At 40.5% G+C, this 9,210-nt stretch overlaps 1 pseudogene; it reads right to left on the bottom strand.

Annotated features, from left to right (window-relative positions):
* Positions 1–7,748: 7,748 nt before the first annotated feature.
* Positions 7,749–8,553, bottom strand: LOC119046269 (ras GTPase-activating protein-binding protein 1-like; annotated as a pseudogene).
* Positions 8,554–9,210: the final 657 nt, after the last annotated feature.

Here is a 9,210-nt window from a genome sequence, read left to right as displayed (position 1 = left end):
TTAACATTTCATATAATAAGGGCTTGGTGATGATGAACGCCTTGAATTTGATCTTATCTGAGAAGCACTTTATCTGTCCTTCCATTCTAAATGAAAGCTTTGCTGGAGAGAGCAATCTTGGTTGTAGGTCTTTGGTTTTCATGACTTGGAATACCTCTTTCCAGCCCCTTCTTGCCTATAAGGTCTCTTGTGAGAAATCAGCTGACAGTCTGATGGGAAGTCCTTTGTAGGTGACTGTCCCCTTATCTCTTGCTGCTTCTGGGATTCTCACCTTCATTTTATTTTTTTATTTTTTCCCCTTTATTTATTTATTTTTATTGATTATGCTGTTACACTGTTCTATTCCCCCCCTTCATTCCCCTCCACCCTACCCCCCCGTCCCCACCATTACCCCCCCTTTAGTTTATGTCCATGTGTCTCAAGTTCTTTAGATTCTATATTTCTCATGCTATTCTGCCCCCCCCATCTATTTTCTATCTACTGCCTATGCTACTTATTTTCTGTACCTTCCCCCCCTTTCTCCTCCTCCCACTCCCCTGTTGCTAACCCTCCTTGAGATCTTCATTTCTATGTTTCCACTCCTGATCTAGCCGTCCTTTTAGTTTGCTTTTGTTTTAGGTGTGGTTGTTAATAACTGTGAGTTTGTTGTCCTTTCATTGTTCATGTTTCTTTAACTTCTTTTTCTTAGATAAGTCCCTTTAACATTTCATATAATAAGAGCTTGGTGATGATGAACTCCTTGAATTGGATTTTATCTGAGAAGCACTTTATCTGCCCTTCCATTCTAAATGAAAGTTTTGCTGGATAGAGCAATCTTGGTTGTAGGTCTTTGGATTTCATGACTTGGAATACCTCTTTCCAGCCCGTTCTTGCCTGTAAGGTCTCTTTTGAGAAATCTGCTGACAGTCTGATGGGGACTCCTTTGTAGGTGACTGTCCCCTTAGCTCTTGCTGCTTCTAGGATTCTCTCCTTCATTTTAATCTTGGCTAATATAATTATGATGTGCCTTGGTGTGTTTTTTCTTGGGTCCAAGTTCTTTGGGACTCTTTGAGCTTCCTGGACTTCCTGGAAGTCTATTTCCTTTGCCAGATTGGGGAAGTTCTCCTTTATTATTTGTTCAAATAAGTTTTCCACTGGTGGCTGTTCCTCTTCCCCTTCTGGTACCCCTATAATTTGGATGTTGGAACATTTAAAAATGTCCTGAAGGTTCCTAAGCCTCTCCTCATTTTTTTTGAATTCTTGTTTCTTCATCCTTTTCCATTTGGTCATTTTTTTTCTTCCTTCTGGTCCACTCCTTTGATTTGAGTCCCAGTTTCCTTTCCATTACTACTGGTTTCCTATGTATTTCCATTAATTTCAATTAGTTTAGCCTTCATATATTCCTCTAATTTGTGACTAAAATCAACCAGTTCTGTGAGCATCCTGGTCACCAGTGTTTTGAACTGTTCATCTGAAAGTTTGGCTATTCCTTCATCGCTTAGATTTATTGGCTCAGGGGCTCTGAGTTGTTCTTGCACCATGTTTTGATCTGTTCGTGCCTGTTAGGTATGAGGAGCGGATCCTTAGTTGTTCATCAGGGCAGGGCCACCCAGGTCTCTGGTTTGTAATGCTGTATGTGGGGGCGAGGTCAGAGAGGGACAATGGTGGTTCCCTCTGCCACTTTCTGCCTCTGGGGCCTGTAGGGTCTGTCTCACTGCTAGCTCCTTCACCGGTTTATCTGCACACGAATGTGTGACCGAGATCAGCTCTCAGTAGGACCACCGCCTTGTGTCCTCCGTGGATCTGCCCATGGCTGCTGGCGTACCTAGGTTGAGCACCCAGGTCATTCCGGTGGATCTTTCCTGCCCAACCCCGCTCTGCTGCTGGCTCTGCCCCTCTTACCGGTTTGGCTGAAGGTCCACTGTTGTCAGACTTCCATATAGTTCAATTTTCTGTGGTTTGGCTGTGTTTTTGTTGCTGAAACTTTGTTGTTCTTAAACTTGGTTGTGCGAGAAGGTGCAGTGCTTCCACCCACGCCTCCATCTTGGTGGAAGTCCCTCTCCTAATTTTTTGGCTATCTTGTCTCCTCTACCTGACTTAAGCCTGAAACAATGACAGAGGGCAGTGCACCCCCGTGCTGGAAAGAGCAGGCTCCCCGGGTGATTGGGCCTGAGAAAGGATATGTAAAATCCTGTGACACCTCCTTTGCTAAGAATGATCTTAGTTAAATGATAAAGGCCCAATCAGGAAATGAGTTTGTTTCCCAAAGTTTTGTAGTCTTTTAGCTGATAGACTCTGATTGAGAAGAAGCCCTAATAGTTCTTTGTATGCTATCTACTGTTTGATCCTTACTGCCTGACAATGATTAATGAGCTGTACCTATATTCCTGTGTAAATTAAACCCAATAAAAGCCTGTCTAGGCAAGGGTCAGCACACTCTTCGCTTGAGAGAGTAGTGGTGCAGTCTGTTTTCCTCCATGGAACTTGGTAGTCCATGTGAATTTAACTCATATCTCATCCATAATGCCATGGACACTGCAGGCTGGTGCATGCATCACTATCACTATTCATATGATACAGAAGAAAGGTACCTGAGATTTAAAAAATATTTATGTTCTGAATTTATCAAAAAGGAAAGATACCTTGAGTGCACTAGTTCTGAACCCTCCTGATAGGAGGTTGTGGGAGAGGAAGAAACTTTCCTCTACCTTACAGGTTCTTTCTGCTGGTCTAATAATTAAATTCACATGAGAAAGATGAACAAGAGAAAAATAACCAAATTTAATTATATACATACATGTGGGCACACATGAGTCAGAGACCCCCACATACATGAAAGATTCAGAGACAGAAAAGGAAAAGAAAATGAGATATATAAAACCATTTTAGCTAAGGCTGAGGTAAGGTGACTTAGGACTTCAGAGGGGAGGAAGGTGCATTACAAGATAGTAAGATCTGATATTTAGTAGTTAGTTTGTCCTGCCTCATTGTTGGGTCATAAAAAAGTTATTTCTGGTGATAACTCTTATAGGAAAGACCCCTAATTTAAATTCTCCTAGGTGGTTAAGGGGAAGGTGGAGTTTCTCATGAGCCTGCAGGGTCTCTGTGGCCTTTACCTCAAATTAATGTACATACCACAGAGGAATATCTTGAAGTGGCTTGTTCTGAAGCTGTATAAAGTTGCAGGTTATCACTACAACAAAGCTATCAGGAAGATGTGCTTCACCGGGACCAACAGAGTGTCCTCTCCTGATCTTAAAGACAATTTCTTGGAATTGTTTTAAGTATCAACAACACATAGCCTTTGGTGCTTTAACTTTTTTAAACCTCCCCTGAGAATATGTTTGTTGATTTTACAGAGAGAGCGGTGAGGGAAGTGAGGGGAGAAACATCTGTCAGAGAGAAACATCCATTAGTTGCCTCCCTTACACCTTCCTCTCCACTCTCTGCACCAGAGATGGGGTCAAACTACAAGGCAACGCACCAATCAACTAAGCTACCAAGTCAGGGCTGTTGCTTTGATTTTATTTGGAAATAGGGGTACTTCCAAAAAAAGTAACATTTTTTTGAACTCTTCCTACTTACAAGCTTTTAAAAAGATAGTATAATTCATGGTTTTTTTGAGTGCCTCTACAATTGTCTTTGCTGTGAACATTTTGTTATGCATGTTCTCCTTTACTATTCTGTTACTTGCTCTCTGCTTTCAAGTTTTTTCATGAAACTTTTTAATAAGAATCAACAATCATTTCCTAGAAATACACAGTCTGGTCTTAATAAGTGGCTAAAAGTAAGCATATTGTTGGGAGATTTGAATTATGAAAGAGTTTATAATTATCCTCTTAGATAGCATTTTTCAATTCTAGCAAATTAAGAGCAGGTGAAACCAAATGAGAAGGGGCTATAAATACTAATTGAAAACCAATCAGTTAAACGTATATATTTTATTATATTATAAATATTTATTTTCAAATTACTTAATACCTTATTAATATTCGTTTACGGATTTTGAAAGTGATGTCTAAAACAAGTTTGCCGGTGTGCAACTAACATCATACACTCAAGTAGTAAAAATACTATCTGGGGTGCAGTCACCTTTCGGAGATGGACTCCTTTCAGAAATGCCTGGAGTATTAGCTTCTCCTTATAACAGGAAGAAAAAAGGTGTCATTTTTTTCTCTGGTGACTTTGGGGTTTTTTTCGTTTGTTTGAAGAACACCTGTTTATGAAACTGTTTCTTCGTCTTTGTTTGAAAACCTCTTTTTATCCCAGGTAAACGAACTTGGAGTTTTTTTTAAAAAGTGATTACTATCTCATTGTTCTGCAAGGGTATTCTTTTCTGAAAGTTTGTACAGTATTCTTGAACATGCAGTTTATTTTACTTACCTCTTTCTCAGCTTAATCTGTAGAGTAATTCCTGTTATCCTCAGAAAATGTTTGCTAATTTCCCAGTCTGTTTTAAATTAAATACTTTATCTGACCAGAATGCTCCTCATCATTGAAAATGACTTTATTAGAATGCTGTAACAATTTAATAAATATAAAATTCAAAGTAACTTAAGAGAAATAGTTGCTGAGCACTTGCGATGTGCTGGGTAATATAACCCTCACAAGGTGAACACTACTGTTAGCATCTCCCCTGTACAGGGGGAGAGATGCGAGCTGTGTGATTAAGCAATGTGCTCAAGGTCACGTGGTCAGAAAGTGGCAGAGGTAAGACCTGAACCCAGTGCAGCCCCAGCACCCATGTTCTTTGTCACTCTGGAATTGGGTACAGATCTGCCCAATTCCAAAGTTCTTTCACTTACAACAAACTGGGTTTTACACCCAAATTATAAAATCTTTCATATTTTCCTTAACTTATGTCAAAGGACACTTTTGGTCTACGAGATAAGAAAGCTTGCTCTGCTATCTATTAAGATGTTTGGTGCCAAAGAATGATCTTATTAAGTAGTGCTGAGCCTATGGAAAACATCTGAATAAAACTTGGAGGATGTGTTCCCAAGGGCATGAGTTCTGCACAATTTTAAAAGGTCTTGGTGGAAAGTGGTTCAATGGCCAGGTGATTTGGGGGAAGACTAGGTTTCACATGCAAAAGTCTTCAATGCAAAATTTTCCAGAGCTTGAGGAGAGCTGAGTACGTAGCATTTCCCAAACTTTCTACTTGCGAAGCAGTTCTTTGGAGATGAGCGTTCTGTGGAGCTCCAGTGAGGAAATATCTGAAATGCCGGCAATAGCTAAGAAGTAACTGAGATCTTCCTCACTGATTGTGAAAAACTTACATTGATTGTCTAAAAGGTGCTATGGAGCTTCAGATTGGTGCCTTTCTGCCTTCCACACCCTACTTCTCAACCTTTACCACTGTTTCCAGCCAACAGTTGTACATAAAATTTAAATGAGTGATATTTTTCTCATATAATCATAGGACTTCAACTCTGCTCCCCAAAATTTTTCAAAAATTTTCTTTCTGGTCGTAACTATGCTTAATTTGTTCCAGAATCACTCTGTTGAAGAAGTATCTGTGTAGCTACTATGTGACAGCCACCACAGCTGCAACAAACAGTAGAGATGGTTTCTGTTTTCTTGGAGTAGAGTCAGATGACTGGAAGTGAGTGCACCTTTAGCCTTCCTATGCAGGGAGAAATTTAGTAGAGAATAACAGCTAACATGGCCCGTTGCCTTACAGAAGACCTGGGGGTTAAACAACCAGGCAGTGGGCCACTAAGTCCTGTGCTCCACTCTCTCTATTGCTTTCTGCCGGTTCTTTCAGAATGATCTTGCCCATTCCATGGCCTCAACCACTTTCTGTATGCTGGCAACCATTTCTAACTTTTCTTTTCTTTCTTTTTTCTTAAAGCTAGACTTTTTAAAAATTACTCTTGTTTATAAATAATTCCCAAGGCTGGAATCAAAGATAAGTAGAAGGCACAACAGTTTTGCTCTGGTTTTGTGTTATTCAAATTGTGATAGTGGTTTTAGTATTTTGTTTGTGTGTTTTAACAAATACAAATTAAACACAAAAAAATCTCTACTTAAAAAAACTAACAATTCAAGAAAAACATATCAGTTGCATTCTAGATATTTAAAACCTATCTCGATTTAAATTTCAAGGTAAAAGCAGTGGATTTTAGAATCGTTTTGTGGTTTATATCAAAATAAAAAACTTCACTAATACATTTCATTCAGTTTTAACCATACCAGCAAGAATCAAAATTGTCAATTTTTCCAATGCAGACAAATGCCTGCATGAATTTTCCCAAAGCTTGGTTGTTATTAGAGAACAACTCCATCACCTGGACCACCACACCATTGTTCAGAGTGGCACAAGCATCAACATGGTGAATCTTAGTGTGGCAATTGGTGAAGTTTCTCTGCACCAGAAGGTAGTCATGTCTCTCCAAAGAAGAAACAATTTGGGTTTTTTTCCTGCTTTCAAAATGTTATCAAATCTTGTATTTCTCGAAGGCTTTGATACAAGTAGAAAATAAGAAATATCCCAATGAATAAAATATACCAAATGTCAGTAATAAGTAAGACATATTACTTTGGAGGAATGGCTGTTTAAAATAAAATCCAGCCCTGGTTGGTGTAGCTCAGTGGATTGAGCATGGACCTGTGAAGCAAAGGGTCACCGGTTCGATTCCCAGTCAGGGCACATGTCTGGGTTGCAGGCTAGTTCCCAGCAGGAGACACATGAGAAGCAACCGCACATTGATGTCTCTCTCCCACTCTTTCTCCTTCCCTTTCCCTCTCTCTATAAATAAATAAAATAAAATAAATGTTTTTAAAAATTAAAAAAAAATCCAGTCTATATATGCAAAGTAAAGCAAAGAAATTCAATCTTTTTTCTTCTTTTAAAATCCATTTTTTCTAAAATATCATTCCACAAAATTGGAAGTGAAGGACTGAAAGGTGAGCAAAGGAGAAGGGAGGGAACATACACTATTGACACAAAAAATAAAATTGTAAAAACTTAAGCAGTTTGTAAGAGACCAGGGTCACACTGCAAGATACTAAAGGTGACTGATGAAATTCACCTTTCTGCAGGAGCAGGAGTCTGTACTGCGCGTGAGCATCAGTACGAACTGATCGATTCGCTGCCTTGGAGCAATTCCCCTTCCCACCCCAAATCCTGGTCTCTGCACCCTGCCTCCACAGGGAGGGCCTCTCATTCCACCAGCCAGGCCACCTGGAGGGTGTCCGGGTCCTCACAGGCAGTTATCTCTCCTTCCCAGGCAGCTTGAGTCTCCTTCTTTTCCGTATTCACCAGACCTCACCTCTGAACAGGATAGGCCTGTTGCTAAGGACATTTTGAACAGGTTCAGAATCATCAAACACAATGAAACCAAAACTGGGTAATTTCCCACCACTGTTAATGCACAGCTCCACCATATTCCCATAATTTTGAAAGAAATATTTACAGCAGAGTGAAGGGGCGAATGCAGACCACTGCACTTGAGCAACAATGAAATGAAATGAAATGAAATGAAATGAAATGAAATGAAATGAAATGAAATAAATATTTAAGCTCTGACTTATCCACTTCATGAGGCAGACTGCCAATGAAGAGTAGTTGGAGACCATCAGGATGACCATCGCAGTTCTTCAGGGTTCAACACCACCTTGCTCACCAGCCTCACAGATTGGTCTAGGTCCCCTCTGGGGAGAAATATTTATTCATTGTTCTCAAACTCTTTGATCCCTCTGAGACCTGTACAGTGGGATCTGAAATTCAGGCTTAGGCTCTCGTTGAGGCCAGGAAGGTTGTACTTTTACAACATGAGGTGGTATCCCAGTACTTGGAAGAGCTCCACTGGGTGGATGGGTGGAAGGTTCTTACTGGTCACAGATGCCCATGAAAATGTCCTCAAGTCTCCCCGCACCATAAGAGTTGTGTCTGTATGTGCCGCAGAACTCTTCTGAGCATCCTTAGGAGCAGTTTCTTCCAACACTGGCTCACACTTTTCCTCTTGGATTTCAGACACAGGCTCTAGCTCTGGTTCAGCAACAGTTTCCTCTAAATGTTCTTTCAAGTCATTGATGACAGTCTGATTACAGAAAGTTCCAGAATCACCAGCTACCACCTCAGGTGCCTGCTTTCTTCAGGTTCCTCTTCTTCCTCAGATTCCTCCTGTGGCTTAGTAACAAAACCACCACAGACCTCATCCTGGTATCTGAAGGTGTCACTGTGAACGTACAACTTACATGCAACAGAGCCCTCAGGAGCAAGGACAAACGCCTGCATGAATTTCCTCAAAGCCTGGTTGTTATTAGAGAACAACCCCATCACCTGGACCACCACTCCATTGTTCAGAGTGGCATGAGATTCAGAGATTCACCATCAACATGGTGAATCTTAGTGTGGCAATTGGTGAAGTTCCATGACATCATTTTCCTATGGATTTCTTTCTGTCCATAGACCACATCTGCTGGCTATCCATTTGAATCCAATCCCCCATGGTCATAAGAAGAGTTCTTCCCACAAAATCTGTGTAGTATGCCTGGGGCCTGATTCAGCAGTGTGTAATACTGTTTCATGAATTCCCACCTGACCAGCAGAGGACTAAGCTTCTCCATAACCGTTGCTTTGGTCAATTCAACCTGTGCAGCTGAGTGGGGGAGGAACAAAATTTGCTCCACAGCTCAGAGGAAGGAAAAAACCCTCATGCAACTGCATTGGCACCAGCCCTTTCATCTGTCTCAAGTTGGAGGTGTTGCCCACTAGACCCATCCATCTAGATCTGTATAAGCATTTCAGTCCTGACATGTCTACAGCTGAATTCTTCCTCCTAAAAACCATTTTCACCCTGTGTATCCAATCTTAGAAAATGTAGCTATGATAAAACCAGTCATCCAAGCCAGCCGACCCCAATACCCATATACCGTGAGTCATAAAGACCTATTCATTTGTCTTCGGCAACACTTCTCTCGGTTTCTATTAATACTGCCTTTGTTGAGGCCCATGCACCCCCCTTCTGGACTCATTAATAGCTCCCTCATACACATCATTCTCAAGACTAAGTGAGTGTTAATTCTTAAATGTGAGGTGTAAATGTTACTTTTCAGGGCACTATGCTAAGTGTATCATAATTTATCCATTTATCCATTGATGGACAGTTAGGATGTATCCACATCTTGGCTATTATAAATAATGTGGTGGTAATCATGGGGGTTCATATATCTTTTCAAATTAGTTTTTTTTGTTTTCTTTAGATAAATACTCATAAGTGGAAT

This window comes from Artibeus jamaicensis, unplaced genomic scaffold, assembly GCF_021234435.1.
Source record: "Artibeus jamaicensis isolate MK-2021 breed Jamaican fruit bat unplaced genomic scaffold, CSHL_Jam_final contig_729, whole genome shotgun sequence".
In the NCBI taxonomy this organism is placed as follows: domain Eukaryota; kingdom Metazoa; phylum Chordata; class Mammalia; order Chiroptera; family Phyllostomidae; genus Artibeus; species Artibeus jamaicensis.
Note: the sequence above shows the minus strand (reverse complement) of the source record. Positions and strands in the feature narration are given on the sequence as shown.